General features: G+C 41.6%; 1 protein-coding gene across 9 annotated transcripts in view; it reads left to right on the forward strand.

The window, feature by feature from the left end:
• The window catches only part of tanc2b (tetratricopeptide repeat, ankyrin repeat and coiled-coil containing 2b), a 185,195-nt gene that overhangs the window by 32,672 nt on the left and 124,700 nt on the right, over positions 1-27,823 (forward strand). The window lies entirely within an intron of this gene.

The raw sequence follows: 27,823 nt of genomic DNA on the forward strand, positions 1-27,823 counted from the left end.
AAGAGACACAGTCTGAGAGTGCTGCTTAGGGGGTGGCATAAAATATAATCATACAATAAACTGACTCAAAGGTCTGCATTACTCACATTTTATAGGGTGAGGAAGGAATTTCTTTGTTTGTGCAGTTAATTGGGTTTATATTCGTGAAACCTCCTTTTTCATCTCATGCACGTTACACATCCCGGGAAACAGATTAATTATGTTCTGCGAGCCTCTCTGTGGAGTTGTCTCTTTTCAACCAGCTTCACATATACCATATATTTTCACAGATGCACAATGTAATTCACAAGTGTCCTGCTGCTGCACCAGAGCAACATGCCTTGTCCCTTTGACATGCAGGGGAATGTGTCAGTTTGTGATTGACGGGCCATGGCTCCTGTGTTGGTCAGTGATGCAGAGATGAAACATGACAGTGTCTCCATGCACAGCATAGTAGTCCTACAATTGTGCATGTCATCAAAAGTAATTTGCTGTTAACCTCTGGAAACTTTTAGCGGTTGTGGTTTGCATTATTTTTTCAAACAAAGACGAGCTGTAGTCACTCATTTCTACATGCCTCCTGTCACAGCTGCATTTATAGGCTTTCTTCCAATAGTATTAGTCATGCTTTGACCAATACGATGCTGCAGGCTGTAAATTTGTGCTCATGGCTCGAGGGAACTATGATGAGAGTGATCAGTGCTGTCAAGTTGTTGAAGGGGATCTGCGGAAGATGGTTGCTCCTCAGTGGGGGTGTGTGGGTGGTTAGCTACAGCCCACAGCTACTGAAGGGGAGCTGTGTCAAATCTGACACACTGAAACCCACAAACACCAACACTGACAGCCAGTTGTGACGAAAACCAATTTACAGGCAAGAGATATTCTGTTTGAAATGTGGGGGAGCTGTCCTCCCCGGCTTGATCTAGATGCCTTCGTTCTTGAGTCATCCATGTATGGTGGTATGTAGGCTAGTTCCTCTTTGGGCTTTGCTAGGACTTGAGTCACACATCTGCCTAAGATGTAGAGCAGATTAAAGAATAGTTTATTTTGAGAAGTAGCTGGAACATGCAGGTATGATGTACTTTGCTTTGTTTTAAAGACATAACAGAGGCTGAAGACTTGGATCACTTAATTTCTTTAAAGATAGATTGATAAAATCTAAGGAATCAGAACTCTGATTGTTCAAAGGGGCTTGTGAAGTTTTCTCCTGTTTCATGCGAAACAGTCAGACTTGGCTTGGTACACGCGTGACACATAATAAAAACTCTTACCCCCCAAAGACCTGGGCTCAATTCCTGGTAGGGCTACCTCTGGTTTAGTCATGCATTCCAGCTGCCGCTGTTGGGTGTCAGTGAGGGATTGTGTTGTTTGTCACTGCACTCCAGTGTAATCGTAGAGGGTTTATTGTTGTATTATTTGAGAATAATATGCACAAACTTTGAATATCGCAAAAACTATATTTATTTGAGATAAAAAAAACAGATATTAAATTGAATTCCTTTCTGACATTTTGCTCCTTTCAGTAATCTGCTAATCTGCAACAAAATTCTTCTTAAATTAGAAACGGTTATTATGTGTTTGTGTCAATAAAAGTGCATTGTTCTACTTCAAAATGTTGCCGGACAGCTGATTTTATTTCGGCATCACTTCCTCTCTGGTATTCACACTCATCTTGTCATAATTCCCCTCCATAGTAATACAACAGTATTGGTCTAATAATGTGTCCTTTCTGACCAATGAGATTATGCCTTATGTCTGGAGCACTTTCTGATTAGCCAGAGAGTTAATGCCATGGCACATATCGAACAAAGTTGAATATAATGAAATGTGTTGCTAATGTATTTAATGCAGTCTTTTGTAATATGTTTATTGTGAAGGTTTGCATAGAGATAGCAATACAATACAAAATCATGTTGTGCAGCTCTAATCCCTGTGAGCAAATAGTGCCTGGTAACAGTATAATGATTCAAACCTCAAACATGCCGCTAGTTTAAAAAGAAGTGCTCTGTGTTTTCTGGATGAATGCTTATAGCTACAAGCTGGTCTAATTGTCATGCAAGTTATTAAAACATTAAAGGCTGGTGGTTAAGAAGCTGCATTTCTTGGCTTTGGAGTTGCTTGAGATGGGAGGCATAGCATTGCTCTTTCAGGGGGAAGCATTGAATTGTGTACATGAAAGGGCTTCGAGAAGCTTTTCATTATGCTGTTTGTCATATGAGGAACTCAGTCGGCAGCACCATTTTGGAGTAAGACTGCATATGACAAAAGCATGAGTGGAGAAGGCTATTTGAGATATTTGCAATTTGCCAACGAACATTCAGTGCCTCATAACTTTATGATTGCTTTTGCTCAATAGGAGGCAATATGTTCAACAGGCCTCAAATCGTCCAACTTAAAGCCATCTCATTATTAATAATGCTGCCTGGCTTCCAGCGGTCCCTGTAATGGCCCTCAAAGTCCACACTGTGCTAGCCAGGCTCCCTGCACAGGAAATGAAAGGCACAGAAATCAGTGTGTGCTAATGTACGGTTTAATAAGTAACACAGCGTGAACAGCAAGAGGAAATCAAATCTGCATTATCGTTTAGACTGAGATTAACTACAATTTCCGTCATATTTTTCATTTCATTTCATTTTCATTTTTATTTGTCCCGCTCATGGTACCATGGTACCAAATGTACAATAATTGCCACAAAACATGACTCTACCATTGAGCGAAAAGGAGCAGGGAGAAGAATAAAATCTTATGTGACCTGCCCCTTTCTAAAAAAAACTAATACAAATAGATGGTCTGCCCTTCATAATAATATTTTTTCACAGCCAAACATAACAGTATCTTAGGATACTAAGAGAAACACAAAAAAAAAAACTTATTTCCCACTTGACGGTTAACGGAAAGAAATAAAACAACACCAAAACATCACACGTATAAGGAAAAGAAAAGTGCAACACCCTCATCTGAGTCCTACTGTACTGGAGAAGAAGGTGGAAAGCGACGCATGATGATGATAATAATAACAACAATAACAATGGCAATGGGACCCGCAAATACAGAGGAGACATCACATCAAAGACATCAAAAACATGAAGGACCAGAGTACATAGACTTATTCATATTCTGCTTCATATAGTCCCATCTTTCTTAATTTATACAACTTCTTTAACTGAAAAATACATATACAATTCTTTAGATCCTTGTGTTGAGAATTCCACAATTGTACACCAACTACCAAAATACACATTTGTTTAAGAGTAGTCCTTGCATATGGATGCTTAAAATTTAATTTCCTTCTGTGGTCTTCCTTGTCCGATCCAAAAACAAACAACTGTTGTAAATATGCTGGTAACATTCTGCTTTTTGCCCTGAGCAATACTGATAATGTCTGCAGCTCAGCTATGTCTTTGAGTTTCAAGAGTCCTGACTTAAAAAACAGTCTGTTGGTGTGTTCTCTTGAGTCAGCTTTATGAATTATTCTTACTGCCCTTTTCTGTAATATTGACAATGGCTTTATGTTGCTCATATACGTGTTGCCCCACACTTCTATACAATAAATGAAAAATGGCAAAATGAGTGAACAGTACAACATCCTCAATGCCTTGTAATCTAGCAAATACTTTGCCTTGTTTAGAACAGAAATATTCCTAGACACTTTGGTTTTAACATGTGTGATTTCCATGTCAGGTTTTCATCCAGCGTCACACCTAAGAATCGAAATTCAGAAACCCTTTCAATAAAAACTCCATCAATGGACAATGAAATGTTTTCATCTTTTTTTATATTAGCAAAAACCATAAACTTCGTTTTATTCAAATTTAGGGTTAACTTATTTTCATCAAACCATCTTTTAAGTTTGACCATTTCATGTCCAATACACTTTGCTAAAATGTTTAAGTAATCTCCTGAACAAAATAAATTTGTGTCGTCTGCAAACAACACAAATTGCAATAATGTTGACGTTTCACATATGTCATTGATGTACAAAATAAAAAGTTTAGGCCCTAAAACCGAGCCCTGCGGGACACTACATTCTATGTTCATACACTCCAATGTACTACCAGCAAATTCTACATATTGTTGTCTGTTATCTAAATAACTTTTTAACTAATCTAGAACTACTCCTCTCACACCATATCTATGTAATTTCGAAATTAATAGGTAATGGTCTATGGTGTCAAATGACTCTCACTCAATAACTAATTTTTTTAAATAAAATTATCAAATTTTTGGACAAATAATTTCTCAAGGACCTTTGAAAATTGTGAAAGCAAGGACACTGGTCTGTAGTTGGTAAATTGGCTTTTGTCCCCTGTTTTGAAAAGTGGGATAACTTTAGCTATTTTCATGCTATCTGGGAAAATACCTGTTTGAAATGAAAGATTAAAGATGTAGCTTAGTGGTTTAATTATGCAGTCAATAGTCGTTTTCACTATTATCATGTCGATCCCATCACTATCTGTCGAAGTCTTATTATTGCATTTGTCTACAATGGATCTAATTTCAATTTAGTTTATCTCTCCCAGAAACATTGACTGCAACACTTTACTTCCCCCAATTCCGCCATCCTCTTTTTGCCCATCGTGTTGTTTTGGAATAGTCTTTGCAAGATTAGGTCCGACATTTACAAAAAAAGAGTTGAATTCATGTACCACTTCATTCATGTTTTTCACAACCTTATTTTTGTCACCAATGAAGTGATTGGGCAGGCAAGTGGATACATTATTTAAGATTTTCCATGTGCCCTTGATATAATTTTGCTTTTCTTTTAACATATTATTATAATATTCTCTTTTTGCTTGTCTCATTATAACTGTCAACTTATTTTTATATGCCTTGTATTGCTTTTCAATTGCCTTTGTCCTACATTTTATGAAGTCTTTATAAAGGTTATTTTTCTTCTTGCAAGCATTTTGTAAGCCCTTGGTTATCCAAGGCTTTTGATGATAAGTACCTTTATATGTACGGAGTACAGTGGGAAAATGTTTGTCATACAGTGATATGTAGATTTTTAGGAAGGGCACATATGCAGCATTTACATCTTCTCCATAAACCCCTCTCCACTCTTCCTTTAAGAGGTCACTCCTAAATGTGTCTTTTGCTTCAGCAGTCCTTTACTTACCCTGACATATCTACTGCAAGTCTCTTCCTTCTTTTTCTTTAATTGCCAATCATATGCTACAGATACAGGTAAATGGTCGCTTATGTCATTTATTATTAGCCCACTCTTAGCACTGTTTTCCATGACATTTGTAAAGATATTGTCGATCAATGTTGCACAAGTTGATGTTATTCTACTGGGCTTAGTGATTAGGGGATAAAGCCCCCTGCTGTACAATGCATCCAGGAAATCAGAAGCTGTTTTGTGTTTAAATACATTTAGAAGGTCGATGTTAAAATTCCCACAAATAATACATGTTTTATTTTCATTTAGGCCATCCATTAATACTCCTAAACTATCTTTAAAAAGCTCTACATTTGATCCTGGTGCTCTATATGCACAAGTCACAACAACATTTCTCTTCCTTTCCATTTCAATTTCTATAGTTCTGCATTCCATTAAATCATCAGTCACAATTGACATTTTTTCAACCAGTGTGCATTTTAGGACGCTGTCCACATAAAGAGCCACACCCCCTCCTCTCTTATTGGTTCTGTTGATATGGTGTAGCACGTAACCCTCAATTTGGAAATCAGTGACTTCGTCTTTATTTAACCAAGTCTCCGATATGGCAATTACTTTGAATTTACTTTTAAATGTATGTAGGTATTCAGTGATCTTATTAAAGTTTGCATACAGACTCCTGCAGTTGAAATGTATTAAAGAAAATGTATTTTCAAGTCCAACATTGTCATTAAATTGATCATCGGTATAATATTTACACGAGTCACTTGTATGATTAAACACATGATTCTCATAATCAAAATTGTACATGTTATACTCTGTGTTGTCAAATCTGGAAAAGATTCCGAGTGGCTCAGTTATTTATGTGTTGTTATTGTTTTCCATGTACGTCTGCAAGGAGTTAACTCCCTCCACACATACCTGTTCATTCCTTTGCTCTTTCATGCCGATAAAGCGAGTCAATTAATGTCTATACGTCCGACATCAGCTCACATCCTGGGGTTCTCCGGTTCCTGGAGCGGTGTGTCTGCCATCCTGAAGCCTGAAGAGTAGACTCCAAGTCCGGTTCTCCTGCTGGACTCTCCATGTTGACACCATACTCCAGTAGACCCTGTGCCGCATCTTGTGGGTTGTTAAACACCCTGACTTTTCAGTTTTTCTCGAATAATTTCAGTTTAGCAGGGAACAGAATGCGGGATTTGATGTTTCTTTCCTGGAGCTGCTTCCTTACTTGTCTGTATTTTGCGCGCTCCTTGAACACTTGGGTGGTGAAGTCCTCATCAAAGAAAATCCTGCAATCTTTCACCCTGATGTCCTTCTTTGCCCTGGCGGCTTGTAGCACCCTTTGCCTCACGTTGTAGTTTTGGAAGCGGACTATTATTGATCGGGGACGGTCGCTGTGCCCAGAGAGATGCCCCGTTGCCCGGTGCACTCTCTCAATGGGAATTTCGCCGCTCACATCCAGTTTCTCGCGTATTAAGTTTTCCACAAAGTCCATCATGCTATTTCCCTCACATTTTTCGAGCACTGAATAAATCCTCAGGTTGTTCTGTCGTTCCCGGCCTTCAAGTTCCTCACATTTATTTTCCAGTTGCTTTTGCATGCGTAAACTGTGAAGGAGTATTTTTGTCATACTGATTTCACGGTCTTCATTTTCTGCGATTCTTAATTCTGCTGCATCCGCTCTTATTTTCAGCTCTCCGAAGCCTTCTCTCAAGTCGTTTATTTCCTTCTTCAATACTCCAAAATTCCCAGCAGTTTCCATGCGGAATTCTCTGATTTCTTTTAATATTTCAGAGAGGCCTTCCCCTCCCTCCTCAGGTATATTTGCCTCAGGCGGATTCATTGTGCCGGCCTGTTTCTGTTTTTCTTTCTGGCTGAAACGTGTTGACATTTCCCTTTCCTTTTTCTTTACCTTCTGTAAGAAAAAAGTATTTGCGTAGTCAACCAGCCCTTTTGTTGCACTCTCAGTTCCCGGATTCCTACAAAATAACTCAATTGTTTCCAGCGTGTTTTCACCTCCGCACCAGCTAGGCAGCCATCTTGCCAATGATACTTTTCTCCTCTCACTTTCATGTATAATAACTTTCGGCGTAGGAACATACAGCCCTGCAAAATGGTTTTAAATGAATACTAAGTCTGTTGAAGTCGGCCTTTATTCCCACCATTACCCTCAAAACTCTGTCGAATGAAATATAGGACTGCAGGTTTGGCATATACATCATTATGTATTCAGTCCCTCAACTAGCCCCACCCCAATTTGTTGTATTGTGTTTGGTAAAAACCTCTTCATAACCCTCTACACTAAATTGTAAACTATGAAGACAATTAATGTTGAGCCTCATTCTGTCAATTCAATCATGGTCTCTTCATCTCCATCACAGTATTTAGCATAATGAATGTGTGCATGATTGTATGTATGCCGCAGCCGCAGAGGTAAACAGAGATATCTAGCTATCATCTGGGCTTTTGTGGGAATTCTTTAAAGTGACGTCCGTCAGGGGACCATGCACAGGTTTGTTCAAAATCAACTCCTCCTCTCTCATCTCTGCCAGTCGTCATTGACAGCTGGGCCCGGCTAACAGCTGCCTCCCCCTATCCCAGAATCTAATACATTAAAAAAACAAAAAGAGTTGCCTGCAAGCCTGTTTTTATAGAAGAGATAATTACCTTTGTGAAGCCACAGTGAGTTTGTGGGTGGTCCCTGGTTTACAGCTTTATTTTCACATTCAATTCATCTGCCAATTAAGTTATTTTTAATGATTAATTGATTAAAAGGTTTTGTTTGTTAAAAGTAAAATAAATACAGTTCCAATTTCCCAAATAATGAAATATTCAATTAGCTGGTTTTCTCCAACAAACAGCTATCATCTATGGCATCTATGGTCTTTGGTATTTCATTTATTACAATCCCCATTAGCTGTGGACGAAGCAGCATGTTTTCTTCCTGAGCTACCTTAAAACCTTAAAAATTGACTTATCATTCCTTTGACAAACCATTTTTACTCTAGTCCAGTTCATAGATTGTAGATAGTGATTTAAATAATGTTCATTACAGTTCAATCCTCACTAGGGATGCTCCGATCGATCAGCCGCCGATCGATATCGGCCGATACTCACTCTCTGCCGATCGATCGGTGCTCTCTAAAAATGCCGATCGCGAGAGCCGATCGCATGACGTAAAATGATGACGTAAAATACATGACACTTTTCTCTATGCGCGGCAAAACAAGCTCGCCAAAATGGCTTCACCAGCCTGGCAGTATTTTAAGGTGTCCGAAAAGGACAATAAAATAGCGGTATGCAACGTGTGTGAAGCAGAAATCCTGCAGCTCCGCCCGCTGTGACGGACTGGTGAGCGGAGCAACACACACACTAAGAGTTAGACCTAACACACTTAGCCATTTTATCTACCTCTGGAACAAGCTAAACTAGTTATACATATATTTATTCTTCACTGTCGGGTCACTCAGTCATTACTGGATCAGTGAGCTGCATGAGACGGATAGGGACCGGCTGTCAGGAGAGGGGGAGAGGAAAAGAGAGCGCTTCCGCTGTGTTATTATCGAAAGTGAATATAAACTTGAATAATGTACTTAATTTGAATGTAATAATTATGTTGGTTGCTGTTTGTGGAAGCTTTAGAGTTGTAAACATTACTTTAAATGGAAGATCCCCATAGGCCCCGCCCACTCGATCGAATCGGCGATCGGTATTGGCCGATATCGGTATCGGCCGATTCCGGCGATCGGCCCCAAAATTGGCGATCGGAGCATCCCTAATCCTCACTGTTCAAGGGAGAAGTTGGCATGATTCAGTTAAGAAATAATACCAAAAACAAGGAATAAATGCATACAAAAAACGATATGGATGGTCACATGATAATTAGGGGTCGACCGATTATCGGCCAGGCCGATTATCGGGGCCGATATTCATCATTTGACCGATTGTCGGTATCAGCCTTTTTTTTTATCAAATTGCCGATAAATCTTTGGCTCTGATGCGGCCATTTCTCTGGCAGCAGTCACCACTCTGTGTACACGAGCAATGTCCCGCCCACAGCGCTATCTGATAGGCTATTACTGAAGTGTCAATCAACACTGAAGATTTTCCGGGCGGGAGCCAGCCATAGAGGCGGGACCTTCTCAGATTACAGGCAGGTGCGAAGAACGCAGACACAGACAGAGGCAAGCAGCAGCGCTGAGCGGCAGAGCCATACATGCGTTTTGAAGGTAAATCAGTTGAAAGCCGAAGTTCAATAAACATCCCAATCCCCTATGCTGAAGTTGCAGAAACAGCACGATCTATTGATCCAATTCTATCAGTTTCCCAGTTACACAGGGACGCGGGAAGTCAGTCAGCGTGCAGCATCTCACAGCGGAACTGTGGTGCGGAGGGGGGGGGGAGGGGCTGCGAGTGAAGCCTCGCAGTTGTTCAGGTTGATATGTGAAGCTCATTAGCTAGCCAACATATATCTAGCAAATGTTTAGCAAAATATTAGAAGTGAGGCTACTAGACTAACGTTAGGTCTACTGTAATAGCCTCACTTTTAATAGTTTGCAAAACATTAGCTAGCACTAGTGTTTTACAGTTAGCAGCTTATTGGGATGTTATGCTAGACAGACAGGCATTGGTTTGATATAATAAATTAAGCATTATTGTTAGCATGTCAGCCTGCAGCCCACTTCTTGTCTCTCTCTAACTCATAGCAGATGGCTGCACTAAAGAAAAGGGCAAGAGAGGAAACCAGTTGGAAGATGTTTAAAAGTTAATTAAACATAATATATGCTTAAATGCATTTCAAAGAAGTTGTGTTGAGTTGTGTTGGAGTTTGTGTTATTCTACATTTTGACACCAACATTTTCTGATTTTACTGCAAATGTATATCGGTTCCAAATATCGGTTATCGGTCTCCTTGATTACTAATAATCGGTATCGGTATCGGCCTTGAAAAAGCCATATCGGTCGATCCCTAATGATAATAGTGATTAATCGATGATTAGTTTTAGTGGGCTAAGATTAATTTGAGTTCAGACCTCTGGGATATACACTCTGCCAAAGTGTACCACCTCGGTGACACACATGACTTCTGAAACCACCCATCACTGCTGACATACATGTGGTGGCCACTGCCAATTACTTTGTGAACTAAGTTCCTGGTAGGGGTCCATTATGAAGGCGTTTTCTCTTGGGCAGCATGCCTCTATAAAGTTCAGTAATGAAACCAAACCAGGAGCCGACAACGTCACTTCAGTTTCTTAATGATTCACTTGGTTTGGGTAGGATTACTGTACAAAGTAACCTTGTAATTGGATCTTTGATAGACCAGTTTCACAGAATGTATTTGCCATCTATAAAAAGGGAACTGTAACAAATTACCACTGTGAATGTTTTAAATGTCTGTTTGCAGTTGGGATATTAAATGTATTCAAGGTTAGGCTAAAATAAATGAAGCTAAAGCCCCCTCAATAGCAGTGCATTGCTTAGCTTCTGTACTACTACTGTGTGTTTCTGCAAACGAGCGGCATGCCGACTGCAATTTACTGTAGGTAATATACTGACTGTGGATAAGTGCCTCATGCAATCCCTCTTCGAACATTGATCCCTTTAATTAAATATGCATGCTTGTGTATCAGTAGGTTTGGATTTTGCTCTTTTGTAATTCCGTCCAATCTTCACAATCCCTCCCAACGGCCTCACTATTTTTGCACTATTTACACTCAGTGTAGATAGTGTGTGTAAGGCTGACACATTCTATCTTAGGAGGGCAATAGCACCTAGCCTTTTTCTTTTGCTGACGCTGGCAGTGCCTGGCTCAGCCTGCTAATGTGGATGGCATAAGGCCTGACGGAAGGCAGACTCATCTGTCGGCTTGTGACCTTCAGCAAAAGGGGAAGGACTGGAGTTGACCCAGTATGTTCCCATCTACATAATATCTCAGCACCCTTCGCTGGCAGGTTCCTTTACCAAACACAGCAGAGAACTAACCTGTTTTCCACTTAATCATCTTTTATCTGATTGGCAGGTTAAGATGTGCAAGGATTCACATCCATACAGACACGTCCTTTTTGAAAATGCATTGTGAATGCTGTTCTGCAGCTATCATCACACAGGAGAAGATTTCATATTCCTGTGAGGAATACACTGCCTTGTTTAAAAGACATGAATGAGGACCATGCAGAATGAACCTTGTGTGAATCATTAATATTCTCAACAGAGCCTCATCAGCACAACACTGTGGATTACTCATAACACAAGTGAAATAATTGCAATGTGACATGAAGTCATTTAATGAAATTAATTGATAGGTATCTTTCAATTAAAAAGCATTGCTGCTAAAGCGAAAAAAGCATGGATGATTGCCAATATCTGTTGGGAAAATTATCTTCATGCTCTCTCTTTTCCAAATGTCTTAAAAGCCCAGCTTGTGGTACCATGTAAGTGCGGGGTCTTAAAAAGTATTAAAAGGCATTTTCCAAGGTATTAAATGTTGTAGCTTGTTTTCAATAAGTATATAAATAGTCCAAAGAGGTTGTATTCTAAAGTTTGCCTGAATGTAATCATTGCGTAGGTGTGTAGTGTGATTCTTTGTAGTTTACTTATGGAATCCCGTTGGGTTTGACGTCATCTGAACAGGACATCGCACGCTCACTGCTTGATAGCGTGCGAAGGTCCGTTTACGCCGGTTGTTAAACAACATCGTTATGGGGAAATGCAAGTTTGCGTCCAAATGGTTGGAAGATAAGGAGGAAGGACAATCAATACTGTATATAGTAAATGTGAGGTAAAGTGTGTCGCCAATGTATCTGGTTAAAACTTGAAGTGGCGACGATGTCTTAAAATGTATGGAAAGAGTCTTACAAAAGGTCTTAAAAGGTATTAAATGACTTCAGGATTCCTTCATATACCCTGTAAAGTGAAGCTCTATCCCTCTGTGCCTCGAGCCACATGATGGGCACCTGGTGAGATGGCTGGAATCAAACAGACATTTATTGGTGGTCATCAAATCACCATCAGAGGTCAGCAACCAGCTAACGTGCTAATTGGGTTTCCGTTTTCCGTGCTCCAGTCTGTGCTTTCAATCAAACGTCAGTCCAGCCTGACAGCAATATGGTGGTGGGCTGAACTGGAAGAGCAAATAATTTAAGACGTTTTCTCTCCTTCGCCTGCCCACGCTCCCTTCTATCCTTTGTACCGTCTTCTCAGATTCAGAGTCACAAATAGCAACCCTGAAGGTATCATTGACCTTGTGAGGCACACTAATGTCCTATTTTCTTTGCAGTATTGTATCGCCAGCTCTGAAATTAATATTGAGTCTGGAATCTGGCGGAGAGGAAAAGTATGTTTCTTAAGCTGCAAATGTACTTGTCACAAAACAAGAATGAAACAACCTATTTTTAGCAACAAATCTTAAGTTGGTTGTAGACCAAAATACTTTTTTGCTTTACACAAGTAAGACTGATTAGAAAAAAAACTGGAGAACAGCACATTCCTGGAAGCTGTCAGCGTTGTCTATTTTACCGTCATATTTATTCATTGACTGTCGAAAAGGCATACACATCACAGACACAAAGTGAGGATGAGATGAGGGAGACAAGAGGTGCTGCTAATTCACAGTGGACAATGAAGTTCTTCACAGTGAATTTCAACACGACAAAGGTACACATGGTAATACAGGACTGAATCAATGCATAAGGAAACAGAATCATTTCCATTTTCAGTCTGTGTGCCTCTGCCTATTTGAAACCACGCTTAAATCCTTACGCATGCTATTCACACACTTATTTCCCCAGACATGAACAGAACCGAGGATGTTGCCAACGATCACTTTGACAAATGGACCTTTTTTTCTGTCTTATTTATGAGCCCACATTGAGGGCAGAAACTCATTTGCTCCGCGCCAACTGTCATTATAGGTAACCTTTTGACATACCTTAGCCTCCATCTATCTTTAACTCAGCCTGTGTGGATGGATGGCATTACCTTATTGATCTGTTCTGTTCTTGTCCTGCGGTTTTGAAACCATACGCACCCTCTGAATTTGTGATGACTCTCTACCTTTGGGGTATGCTGTGTTCATGGAGTCCTTGTGGGTTGTTTCTTGACGTCACCGGCCCTATCTGTAAATGTCATAAATAGAAAGCATCAAAACATAATCTCTTGAAAAGACATTGGACCCTCAGTGTAATGTTTCTTCACCTTTACCTAAATGGCACAGTAGAATATTTTTGTACTGGTGGTCTAACACAGTAGTGAATGGAAAGTGTAATACCAAGAGAAAGAGGCAAGATGTGAATGAGACGGGACATACAATCTTTGCTTGTCTTTTTGTCATGACAAACCATTTTTTCAAAAGGGTTTTCACTGTTACCCTATGTGCATTTATAGTTGAAACCTACTGCAGACGAGTTGCATCAGTGCAGCGCAACATCTTTATATAGCACTTTTCTATGTTTTAAGCTTTGCATCTATGTATGAAGCTTTGAATACAACTAACTTTAGCTGCAATTATCTTTACAGATGTTTGGAAATGGTCCCACACAGGTTGAATTTATTTTCAAATGAGGACTTTTGTAACTCTTGCCCAGTCACGAAGGAAACCAAACCAGTAGCACCCCTTCGGCCTAACACCACTTAAAAGCCATGCTAAGCCTATCCACCACTCAGCTGCACTTGATACACAACAGCCCCAGGCAGGAAGTCCAACAGTTAATCTGGCTCTGCTTCTCAGACATACAAAGTTACTACAAGACCTCAACAGGCCTCCGGCTAAGTGTTCTGTGGTGGTGGTGGTGGTGGTGGTGGTGGTGGTGGTGGTGGTGGTGGTGGTGGTGGTTTAAGGAACTGAACTGGTACGCACATATGGGTGTGAAATAAGAATGAGTGGGAGCATGTGCTAGTTGGTTATTTAGCGATTCACTTGAAGTAGTGAATCGACCCAAATCAACCCAATTTAGGGATCATCTGAGAGCTAAGTTATGTTAGGCAGGCAGAACTGACGACACAGAGGGAATGACTGGCGGTTACAATTCTGTTTGGATCAGCTTCAGTGTTAGCTGACACTGGATCCATGTGACAGCTGAGCCAGGACCAGATGTGTGTGGATGTTATGAGGAGTTATAACAGCCATTTTATGCTTTTAATTCAGAAGGAAGAAAAAGTATTCACACCACTCTTCTTTGACTACTCTCAATCACACTGGATGCATTTAGGATTATTGGACGCAAATCAACAAAATGTTAGGCATGCTTCATTCAAATGAGATTAAATGAAATAGGCAACAAGCAAAACAGAAGTAATGAAGATCTTAAACCTGGATTTTTTTTAAGGCAAAGCTAAATGATAATGTAATTGAACAGGATCCAGTTTAGGTTCTATTGATATTGTGTTTTAGTTGTGCAGCTTAATTAGCCCTAACCATTTGACACAGCATGACCGGAGCTTAAGGGGCCCTTTTAAGTTCCTGAGCCGGGGGGCATATGCCTGCTTTGCCCTGTTTGTAATCCAGACATTATGGAATTATCCGTGTCTTCTAGTCAACAGATTCTAGGGGTACAGCAAACACAACAAAATAATCCAGGGTCTCTACTCTGGTGGGTTAAAACCCCTACAGCACCCCTCTGCCCCAAATAATAATATTTTAATAAATGAAAGAACCGATCCTGACCTTACTTTTAAATGTAAAGAGACCAGAAATAACATTCCCCCATGAGCAAACAGTGTGACAGTGGACAGGAAAAACAGGAAGAAACCTCATGCAGGAGGTGATGGCCATCTTCCTCCAATGGCTCCGTGGGAAAGAAGGAGGTGGGGATTTACAGAAACCTTTTTTTATGACCATCCTTTTTTGTTTGAAAAAAAGTGAGGATATTCACAATTATCCCGATCATGGAAATTCACCTTGATCAACAACCATGTTAGGTTGAAACAAATGCGTTGTAGCTCTATTTCAAACTTAACTTCATTGTTGCGACCTGGCTCAAAAGGCCACAACAAAAAGGAGACACAACATGTCAACGGGTAGGTAAAGGTATTTATTTGCACCACACTGTTCAAGTCAACTCATGGTTTATACTCATCAGAGCCGGGTGCCTGCAGGAAAAAGCCGAGAGAGAGAACAGACAGGAGCAGAGAGGCTTTAAAATAGCTGTAGAGCACCAGACCCAGGTGCCCTGAGTTACTGCAATCAGTGCGATCAATGCAGCCAAGACAGGACAGCCACACCCTCTCCACTGATGAACCCACAGGGGCATCACAGCCCCCCCCTTAAGACGGAGGCCCCAAAGGGATCCCCGAAACAACACCAAATATCCAGAGCCAGAGAGACTTCCTACCCCACCGGGGCACGAGAGAGAGCATCCGCCACAACGTTGTCCTTGCCCTTAATGTGCCGAATGTCCAAACTATAGGACTGCAGGAACAGGGCCCACCTCATCAGCCGCCGGTTCGGACAGTTAAGTGAACAGAGAAAGGTAAGGGGATTATGGTCGGTATAAACTACAACTGGGCTACTCCCAAAACCCACATACACCTCAAAGTGCTGGAGGGCCCATATTAAGGCCAATGCCTCCTTTTCGATGGTTGAGTAATTGAGTTGGTACGAATTAAACTTCTTTGAGAAGTAACAAACTGACCTATCAATACCCTCAACCTCTTGCAGCAAAACCACACCTGCCCCAACATGACTAGCATCAACCTCCGGCTCATCGAGGCGCGGCGCAGCGAGAACCGGAGCACAGCACAACAGGGTCCTCACATTCTCAAACGCTACCTGACACTGGTCAGACCAAATTAACTTGACTGTACCCTTCAGCAAATCAGTCAGGCGCGCAACCACTGTGGAGAAGTTCTTACAAAAGGCGCGATAGTACCCGACCAGACCTAGAAACCGCATGAGTTCCTTCTTAGTAGTGGGCACAGGAAACTGCAAAACGGCCCGCACCTTCGCGTCTACCGGACGAACTTGTATGTCACTGTCGCCATAGCGAACTCACACTTGGCCAGGTTAACAGTGAGATGCGCCTCAGCCAGGCGACAGAACAGAGGTACCAATGCGTTTGATGTGGTCATCCCATGTGTCACTAAACACCACTACGTCGTCAAGATAAACAGCAACCCCCTCAAGACCTGCTACCACCATATTCATGAGGCGCTGAAATGTCGCTGGCGCATTACAAAGCCCACAACTCATCACTGTATACTCATACAGACCGAAAGGTGTAACAAATGCTGAAATCTTTTGCGCACGCGCTGTCAAAGGAACTTGCCAGTACCCCTTTAACAAGTCGAATTTACTGACGAATCTAGCAGAGCCCACCAAGTCAATACAGTCCTCCATCCGTGGCAACGTGTAAGAATCTGTTTTTGTCACCTTATTAACCTTACGATAGTCGTTACAAAACCGCGGAGACCCATCTGATTTGCCACCCAGCAGACTAGGTGACGCCCAACTGGAGAACGACTGTACTGCAATCTGATTGTCCAACATGTACTGGACCTCAGCCTCCAGCACCCTACGCTTATCTGCAGGACAACGATAAAATCGCTGCTTAATTGGAGGACTGTCCCCCACGTCGATATCATGCTCCACGAGAGTTGTGCGCGATGGCGTATCGCCGAACAGTACCAAAAACTTCCCGATTAAAGCCGCCAATTCATCTCTCTGTGCTGCCGGTAAGTGACTCAACAAGCGATCCAATTGGCATAACGACTCCGAATTCCTCAGCCTACCAGACATAACAGGTTCATCTGGTGCCTTAACATCACACTCCTCAGCCAACCCTCGATCTGAAAGCACAGAATCAACCATCATTATGGGGCCCACACCCAACTTTTTAGCCATCCCCAACGGTATCACGAACATAGTACGGTTTTAGGAGGTTGACGTGACACAGTTGAGACAACTTCCTCCGATTTGGAGTAGCAATCAAGTAATTTTGATCTGACACTTTACTCTCAACAGTGTACGGGCCGGCAAACTTGGCTTTGAATAGTGAGACCTGCAGTGGCATTAAAGCCAACACCTGATCCCCTGGGCTGAATTCACGATACTCTGCTTTACGGTCATAGAGTCTCTTCATATTAGCCTGAGCACCAGCTACATTTTTCCTTGCCATTTCCACCGCTACATACAGGCGATGACGAAAGCCCTGTACATAGTCCACTAAATTTGTAGGTGACTCACCCTCAATCAAACCATCCTGGAGAACAGATAACGCACCACGCACCTTATGCCCAAAGACCAAATCATTAGGGCTGAACCCTGTACTTTCCTGAACGACTTCCCTGGACGCCAACATGAGCCATGGAAGTCCCTCCTCCCAGTCCTTCCCCATTTCCATACAATAAGCACGCAGCATGGACTTCAATATTTGATGAAACCGCTCTAGCGCCCCCTGGCTTTGGGCATGGTAAGCCGACGCACGGTTATGCCTGACCCCCAGCTGCTGTAGGATCTGTTTGAACATATGGGAAGTAAAGTTGGTACCCTGGTCGCTTTGAATCACATTTGATCCCAAATGTGGAGATGAACTGGGTTAAAGCCCTAACTACTGGCTTCACTGAAATGGAGCGCAAGGGAAACGCTGCAGGATACCTTGTAGTCTGGCACATTATAGTAAGCATGTACGCACAACCGGACTTAGATGGAGGCAACGGCCCCACACAATCTATGATCAAATGCTCAAAAGGTTGACCAAGGGCATGAATGGGACTGAGGGGTGCAGGCTTCACCACCTGACTTGGTTTACCAGTGAACTGACATATGTGGCATGCTTTAATATAACTTGCAACATCGCGCTTTAACCGAGGCCAGAAAAAATAGCGTAGGACACGGTCATAGGTTTTTTTTATCCCCAAATGTCCACCAATATCATGCGCAGTTTGCAATATCACATCACAAAAGCTACTCGGCACCACCACCTGAAACATTGCCTCCCCCACAGCATCACCAACACAGGGCACCCACTTACGCACCAGCAAGTCCCCCTGAACAAAGTAACCCTGGGCTATGTCTCTGACCTTCTCTGCCGGCAACAACTCAGTCCACAGAGCAGAAAGAGATGAATCGTCCTTCTGACTCCTGACCCAGTCCGCCTTTGACACCGACGAAGGGAGATCAGGCAGTGAGACCACATGTACCACATTACTTTTACTACACTCCGAAACATGTGGGTCAGCAGACATTTTACGGTTCTGTGCACGTGTCACAGCACAAACTGGAAACACACTTGGAAACTGCAAACCACTCTCATCTGGCTCCCCAGATGCCACCGGCCTGGAAACCACCACAAGCGGTGGCACACCAGCCCACACAGCACTACCAGCGAGATCGTTGCCCAAAATCATATGTATCCCATCAAGTGGCAACGCGGGACGCACGCCAATAGACACAACTCCCCGCACCAGCTCGCAATCCAGCACTATTGTATGCCGTGGCACAGGGATCAAGCCCATCTCCATGCCCCTCATCAGCACAAAATCCCCCGTTTCTGTCTCTGACGAAAAAGGCAACACTGACTCAACAATGAATGAGTATCTAGCCGCTGTATCACGCAACACCTTAATCGTCATATATTTGTCACTACCGACTACTGATACAACAGCTTCAGTGATGAACGGCTCAAAACCAGAACCCGCATCCGGGTCGGCACAAACCGGCTTCTTATCAGGCACCATGCCCGAGCCGGTTTTTTATCCAACACGGCAGAACAACACATGGCTGGAGCATGTGGTGACAAACGAGGCTTCCCCTTAGTTTCCAGCAACGGACACTGCTCCTTCCAATGACCCCCTCCTCTGCAATAATGACATAGGTCCACTTTGGCCCCCTCGGGTCGCCCTGTACCTACAAATCTACGGGAGGAGCCTGGTGAAAACTTTGCACCACCGCGGGCATAGCCATTGTCTTCTCCACGTTTCCAATCATCCCTAGAATACTTTCTTCTGCATCACATTCATATAAATCATTATTTGTTTACCCCGTAACCTGGTTGTCTCATGGAGTGAGATGACAGCTCATCAAATATGAGACTGCATCAAATGTCACAGTACACTAGAAAAGTCAATCCTACTGAAGTGAATATAAGACCAGCAGATGAAACAGGACCTCAGCCTATTTCATTCCAATAATTTAATTTCAGCGCCTGCCCAGCAAGAGACACCGGCTCATTTTTTAATGCCTCCATCTCGATGCAAATATGCACCTCTGCCAATGTCAATTACCTGCGTTAGTGTCCTTCTGCAGAATGACCTTCTCTCTTCATGTCATGACTCTATCTGCCCCTTTAAGCTGCCTGTCAAACATTGGACCATTCTTCTTCCTGGAGCTCTGCTCTATATGTATGATAGGGATCGGGGAGCGAGAGGCATACCAATGGGAGCCTCTGAGAGGATTTATGCAAAACAAAATGTTCTGTGTATTCTACAGCCTCGGTGATGGGCATGTCTGTGTCATATGTCAGCCACAACGATGAAAGGCTATTATTTAGATTAGGCTTTTATTTATCATTCCATTAATACAACTCCTGGCACCGCTGCTAAGACTAACAGTGCAGATGGTGCAGCAGCACTTCCAAATGACCAGCAGGTGTAGCAGTGAGGTCTCTGCATGGAAAGATTGGAGAAGGGGAGTGGAGAGAAGCAGCAGTCCGACCTGTCATCAAACCATCCCTATCCCTATGCAATATAAAACACAGTGTTTTACCTTTCACATCATCACCTAGCTTGTTTAAAATGGTCATCTTTCAAGAACGCTGGGAATATGCTGAGCAGCTACTTCCTCCTCCAGTATCTCCGTCTCTTTCTACCAGCTCTGTGGCGAAGCTTGGAAAGGTTTTACTCTGACTGCTGCTCATACGAAAACCTTTGTGTTATTGTTCACAGCAGCAACCAAACAAGAGCGAGGCAGCATCAAAGTGGTACATTCACAACATATTAAAATCAGAGCCGAGCTGCTGCTATTGTCACTTTGATGACTGCAGGGGAAAAATTCATTAACCACTGACAAATGCCGAATTCCACAATGTCTGCCAGTGAAAAGTTTACCAAGAAGACACGCAATTGAACTTTCAAAAACTGTGGTCATTCATGCTCTGAGAAAATGCATTTATTTCTCTCCTCATTTACTTTTTTTTTCTCACCTGCCTACATGGCTCAGTATTTCAATTCAATATTTGGTACTGCAAGAAACCCATTAAAAGAAACGAGGGGAAATAAATACAATTATGCCTTCCTTGGTTTGGATCCCTTTGACTCTGATAAAGGTTGACACGCTATTTCAGTCGCTTCTTTAGAGTAGTTCTGAAAGAGAGAGGGTGAGAGAAAGAGCTTTAAACTGGGCATATATTTGGGGAAGGAAATGTGTGCCAGTTGGCCTGTTTAGGAGGACTTCTGTTTCCCCACAGGGAGATGACAACCAAAGCACATTATAATTCACTTGGCTGTATGTGGGCCGTGTCGGTGACTTGAAGAACAAACACTTCAAGCCAAACTTTGCCGAAGCAGTGTAGACTTTAGGAGCCAGCAAGAAAGACATTTCTGCTAAGACCTTTACATTGTTGGCCCTGTAACTTGCACGGTCACATAAACTGCTTAGCCAAGCTTACAGCCAAGAAATGGAAATGTTCTATCTGATTGCACGCTTGGAAACCTGTCACCTTTGCTCTTGGGCATGGATCTCTTAAGCCCTAAGGTTGCAGATGGTGTTCTTCCATTGTGACTAAATTACAGCTCATGTCATTGAGAGTAGATAAGTTACTGGTTTTCAATTGGGTTCAGTACACACAATCTGAGCAGTATTCAACGCTGTAGAGTTGCACAACATCAAATTGAACTTGGTTGGTTTTGGTGAATAACAATCAAATTGCTATGCTTAAAGGGACACAATTCAGTCAATTGTACAGGTACTCAGCAACTCTGGCATTGTGTTTTAATCCCATTTGCAAAAAAACAATGGTTTTAAGCAAAGGTCCCTTAGGCTCATGGGTATCGCAGTATTTTAGCGCCCTGATTTCCTTTTATGCAAAGTTACTAATAATTTAAGTTCTCCTGTGTAGGAATATTAATGAAATAAAACAATGCTTTCAAATGGGGTCCTATTGTTGGAAGTTGATGTCGCTTTTCATAGAGCTCTCAAAATGTCAAAAGAATCAAATTAATACCGAATAAGACATTTATAGTTGAAGCCGTTCCCATTCCTGGAAACATTAAGCTTTTATATTTTGGCATGTGACACTACTCTTAGAGGGTGATTTGAACATACCTTGTGTTCCATGTAGAATTTATAATAAAAGGCTGATGAGCTGTAAGATAGCAATCTTGACCACCCTGGGATCCAAACCTGTCGCATCTTTGACGGATCGTACCCATATAAGGTGCGTCGTGATACAGATATCACCACCTTCCCCTGCAAAGCAATGAGTGCGGGGGCATTAATCTAGTTTTATAAATAATCTATCACGGGGCAGGAGTGAAACTTTGTTACCAGCGACCTTAAGTGGTTTCTGCATCGCCCTATGCAGCTCTCACCTTGTGAGCCACGGCCCTGACACTTCCCCTTATTGATATCAGTGTGATTTATGGAACTCCGCTCCCCTGGCCATCCTCAAACTGTGGATGGGCGTGTGATTTATCCCTGTCTGATGCTGCAGGGTGTCTACTGCCGGAGGAGGCTTCTACAAAACAAGCCTCAAGCGAGGGTCCTGTTTTTGAGTGAGAATATTTCCTCTGCTGTGAACCTCTGCAGCTGGTTTTTATTTTAATGAGGTCCAATTGCCACTATCTCCTCACCTCACTCTTCCTCCCTGAACCCTGAAAGCAACAGTGTATCTGAACAAGTAGAGGCAATCAATGGATCAGGGATGACTCAGCTTCAATGATACAGCAGTTTCAAGCTTCCCCTGGCACTCTTGTTATTTGATTAGGGTCTGACATTCATGTTTTCCAGTCAGACCGCCGGATTCAACTATAATTGCTCTAAGAAACGTGTGTCCCTCAGGGCTAGGTCCCTTTGTCGTTCTCACAACAGTTGATGCTTCATTGTGCAGTGGCTGCTGGGGGATTTTCAATGTCGTAACAGCGAAAATGGAGCTGTATTTCTTTCACGGGTGAGCCTCAATCACACATTTTAACACATATTTCTATTATATTTTTAACATAATGCAAATACCAAACACGGCAATGTGATACATTACATTTAGCTGACAATTTAATTTAGGGTGCAGAATCTTGCCCAAGGACATTTTACATATTGACTGCAGGGGTCCGAGGTACGATCCCTGACCCCTGCAGTCAACATGTCAGAAGTATACGATCATCTACCGCCTGAGCCTCAGCCGCCATGATACCACCAATGATTAGGTTCACACTACCAATATAGATATACAATTCAATACAATGACAGGTAGATTGCAGTTTTTTACAGTAGCCCTCTTCACTAGAGTCAGTGTTTATTTACTTATTATACATTTTAGCAAAATGAAATTAATCGTATTCAGAAATATGCTGTCTGAAATATTACATTTGATTGGCAGGCTCTGAAAAACGTCCCTGGTGCCTCCATCTCTATTAAAACCCTCCGTCTGCTCTAACTTCCTTGTTAAAGGTAATCACAGTAATAGCACTCCCAGGGGAAAGCGTCCTCTCTAATTCTTTGATTGTGTCTGTGTGGCTTCCTCTCAGATGAGTTTTCATTTAGAGGCCAGGAGTAACATGAGATAAATCCTATTGGACGCCCTGCAACCCTGGCCTTTGCCATCGCTGGCCCCATTAAAGGATACTTTATTGATTGCAAATAAGCTTTGGGATTAATGGAGGGTCACGTTGGTTCTCAGACCAGACTCGGACTCAGAGGGACACGTCTGTGTCTGCCGCCAGATGGATTTATTTTATATTTTTAAATGAAGATAGGGATTAGTGATTAAAAGTTAACTTCATTCTACAAGAGGGATTCAGTATGTGGAGACTTACAAGCTAATCCTCTAATATGCTCCATATAATGCGATGACAAAGCAGCAATTCTTAAAGCAAGGCTTAAAGCTAAACCTACACATTTAATAAAGCTAGTTATTTAATGTAGTTTTATCGCCTTTCACAAAGGTACAGTATCTGTCAGGGCTAAAAACGAATATTTTGAAGTGTTAAAGTAATACATTTCCCACAAAATAACCATTTGTATATGAATAACTTACCCGAGTAACCTTTATTTTGTATGCATGCTTCTATTGTAAACAAACAGACCAAAAGAGAAGAAAAACCTGATGATTTGAAATAAATGGTAGCCAACTTCCTACAACAGAAAACAATATAAAATGTTTATTTTAATTTATTTCATTTTCAATTTCACTCATCCAGTCGTATGCATACTTCGCAAAAAGATTCATTTTCAGTGAAGCCTTGCTGTTCAAAACACTTCTGTACAAACAGTCTGACGCTAGCACAGCTATATAAGTCCAAGTTTTAAATAGTATGTTTTCAGTGAAAATTGCATGCGAGAATAACTAGGATTCAAGGTAACCCTCGGTGAGTAATTGAAACACAAATAGTCATTTGGAGCGTGGAGTATTTATTTTAATTCAGCCTCAGTGATGCTTAGAAATTAACCAAGCTGTGGCTGTTTCATTTTTCATCAGAACAAACAAGTGTGCTTTCGGGTGACCAGAGCAGATGAAAGTGTCTCATGCAGGGCCGCTGAATGTGCCTCTAAGTGGTTTTTAACACACTGGCGGAGCATTATACCCGAGCTGTAGAAGAGCCTGAGAAGGGCTGCATCCGCTTACGCACATTATCCATGAGAGCATGCTGCTTCTTGGCTTCCCTTCACAAAGGTTGGTACACAGGGTCAGAGAGAGTGGGAATGAGAGATGTGTATGCTTACACCCTCAGATGAAGCACTGCTTGTACGCAGGTACATTTTAGTGCCCATCTCTCTATGGCGACCTGCAAGTCTGTGCCTACTCAGTCCTCTAAGATTTCATACATTGATTGCCTCCTCTAGAAACCGACTGAAAAAGCTCTCCCTATTTTCTGCTCTGGCAGTTATTAAACCGCTACAGCCTCGCCTGGTTAGCTCAATGCTATACATATAGAAGCAGATTTATCGGTCTCGACTGTAAAGTCCTCTGTATTTCATCCTAAGTCCTTTCAGCCGCTCTACGGAGAGCTGACATGCAGCTACAATATGCACCTACTGAGTCATGAGTTTTTAAGATTATGATTTAATATTATAATCACAGAATGCCTTCTGGCCTGTGAGCTAACCAGACCAGACATAATAAGCTGCTCCGTGCTCATATTTTATGCTGAGGTGAAGTTGCGGTGAGTAGCACAGATACTCGCGTAGCTGGCCCTGCGCCGCTGGGGCTGTATCTCTGGAGATTAGCATGCCAAAAAGATCTGACCCGTTGTCACCTTACACTCTCTCACCGCTGTCTACATCTTGTCATTGGAAGGCACATGATTCATACCAATGATTTGATTTCAGACAGAGGGAAGGGCTTGCATGGTTTTATATCATATTAGCCCATCATATCACTGTATAACAAGGACAACACAATAAGTTCATAAGCTATTGCAAATTAAAGGTTCTTTTCACGCTTATTCTACTATGATGTCCATATCAAGTTAAATAAACATCAAGCCATTGATTCTTACTGTTATTTATTCATTCCAGTATCATATGATCACTGTCAACAAGCAAACATGGGATTTTAGGGCCCTGCTATCAGAGGAAAGCCAAGCAGCATACAAGTAGATAAGATAGATGGGTCAAATGTATTAATTTATACTCTTGCTTGGCTTTACAGATAACAAATACAATCAACATCATTTTGACAAGGTGTAACTGATTAAGTAAAATAGATATATTACAAATAAAACTGAAATGATCTGTCTTGCCATACTCTTCCCTGTCCACCACTGCTCTTTTTGCTTATTGACAAAGGATTTCTTAATGAATATAAACAAGACTAAACCTAGCTCAGTCTACAGGTAGTAAGAGAGTCCCTCAGTCTCGGTATAAAACAAAGCGTGCACATATTCACGCCACAGAACAAATAAATGCAAAACATTGTTGACTGCTGCTCTTGATTTGGCCGGTTAGAACATTTTAACATATTTAGCCCAACACTCCCTTTCTTTAACATCACATACAAACGGATTTAAGAAAATCAGACGCAGTATATTTACAAGTGTCGATATTTGTTTCTCTTCAATGTTCTTGCAATTTTATTTCAATCATTCACGTTGAACATATAATGGAGTTGTTAATTCAACATTAGCATCCAGGTGGAAATGAACCTTTAGCATTTGCATGATATTCCATCAGCACATGGTTAACGAGAGAGAAGCGGCCTTGATGCTGCTTTGTTCAGTGATTAGACATTATTACATTTTCTTTCCTTTGTGAAGTAGCACTCACAATTACATCCCCTAAATTAGAGCTGTTCGTTTTGTCTTGAGGGTGTATTTGCCTGAAGCATCAGTTAACTCAAACAATCATATCAGTTGCTGTTATCAGATGTATAGACAGCCCTGTGGAATACTCTCAGGGTGCTCTTTACTACAACTGCATCAGGATCTGAGCCAATAGTTACAGAGAGAAATGTCAGCCTTTCCTTGTGGATCCACGGGTTCACATCAGGGCTCATTTCTTATTTAGGGGAACCTGTCACAATGTCTGGGTGACACTACACTGCTTGTCAACTAGGTCAAAAAGATTCATATGTATTGTCCGAGGAGTTGAGACGTGTTTTTTATAAGCTGTGGAATAATAAGCCCTAGTGATACAAAGTGAACTGGATACATCCAAAGAAGAAAAAAAGAAAATGTCATAACCTTAAATTACATTGCTTTGTTATGGACATTTGCTGACACACCTATTAACTACTGTATAGGGAAAGAAGTGCGAGAGTAACTGCTGTCAAATGTGTCTTTACTGTACAGTAGGTGCACATTGCCGCTCATACCCAACACTTTTTTGTTAAAAGGGTGTCACATTGGAAAGAAAATAGTAATATTAGGAAATCATTTATGGCTATACCAATGAGTACATTCTCTGAAAAGTGTGCATGCTACACTACAAAAGAATACTAACATATTAAGAGGAAAATCTAAATGATCAGTGATTGGGAAATTATTAGAATATCACAAACAACAAACACAGCTGGAGTCATCTCCCAACATGAAGTGATCTGAGGCTGGGTCTGCTCTCTTTTTGGAGGCTACAGTAGCTCCCCCTCAATTTTCACATTTGATATATCAAAATGTACTTCTCTTTCAGCTGTTTTTTTTTCATCATTCTTGAACTAAACTCCAAATCGGCAATCTTTTTGAGATTTACTGTCTGGACAACTTCATTCTATAAATGGACCGTCAGACACCCACTCGTGTTAAAAAGGTTGTTGAGGTCTGGAGGTGTTGGGGGAGTGGAAGGTTTGACCTCATCTATTCTATCATTTTAGGATAAGTGAAACCTACATTTCATGTCTTAAGCCAAGCGGTGGGACCAAGTCATTGATTTGCTAGTCCCAAATCTTTCCAGTTTTGAGTCCTATTGCACTGTTCAACCCGCCTATTTTAGATACTGCTTTTCGTTTCTTTGGTTCTTTTTTCTGTGGTTTTGAATTTTTACACAACAAAATGATCAACAGTATGATTTTATACAACTGGTGCTCAGATACTTAAATGTTGGTTCTTCATGGTTCTCTCCCGCAACTTGATTGGTGGCTGTCCGATTAGTTCAATCAAAGAATGTTTGGGAAATGTAAGTGTTTGCTTGCTGGTAATCAATAGTGTTAAGTGTAGCCAAATTAAGTCGCCCGACAGTGACGTTAAATTCCAAGTCAGTTTGTCTTTTTTAAGTCTTTTACATTTGCCCAGTTTTGTCTTAAGTCACCAAATGTGGGACTCAAGTTAAAGTCTACTTAGCCTACCCCTACTAGTGTAATGTGGAGATACCATTTGTCTATTTGGGCTAATTTCTGCCTAAAATGCTCAGGACACTTCTTGTTAAGAAGACACCAATGAATCATTAAAACCAAAGATAAATGTTTAATGTCTCAGTTTCATCCCATCTAACTATAATATCATGTGTTGCATCATAGCCATTGCCATCTCCCCAGTGTCTCTTGTAGTTTGAGTAGTTGTTATGATCCTGGAAGCCTTTTAGACCCCCACTCAAGGTCATGAGGGGATTGTGAAAAACATTAGTTAAGCAGGGGTTGGGGGAGGGCGAGGCGGGGAGGAGGGCTTTTGGAGAGCTTTTCCATGTCTTCGTCTTTGAGGTTTTTTTTTCTTTAATTGTTTGGGTTCAGAGCTAGCTTCTCAGCTGGAGCTTGTCTGTGGGGCTTTGCTGAGTCACTCCAATCTAATGGAGAACATCTGCTGCCATGCTTTTTACTACTCACAGCAGAGATATATGTGCCTGCGTGGGGGAGGGGGGTGGGGGGGGAATTAGCGGGATAGAACAAGCTGCAGGCAGGAAATAAAGACAATGTTATGGTTTAAGGTGCTCTTATCTGTCGGCATTGTCACGGCTTCTTTGTACTGGAACCCCATCCTCCACTGCCTGTACTTTGATGATACTGTACAGTACATAGCTTGTGTTATCTGTGCCAAACTTCTGTTCTTTTTTATTGGATATTATGGCCTTGACCTTCTTAAGTAGAAGCATATTTTCTCCTCACTTTTATAAGTTGCAATATGTTACCAGATACATTGTTAAAGCTA

This window comes from Pseudochaenichthys georgianus, chromosome 19 (assembly GCF_902827115.2).
Source record: "Pseudochaenichthys georgianus chromosome 19, fPseGeo1.2, whole genome shotgun sequence".
In the NCBI taxonomy this organism is placed as follows: Eukaryota; Metazoa; Chordata; class Actinopteri; order Perciformes; family Channichthyidae; genus Pseudochaenichthys; species Pseudochaenichthys georgianus.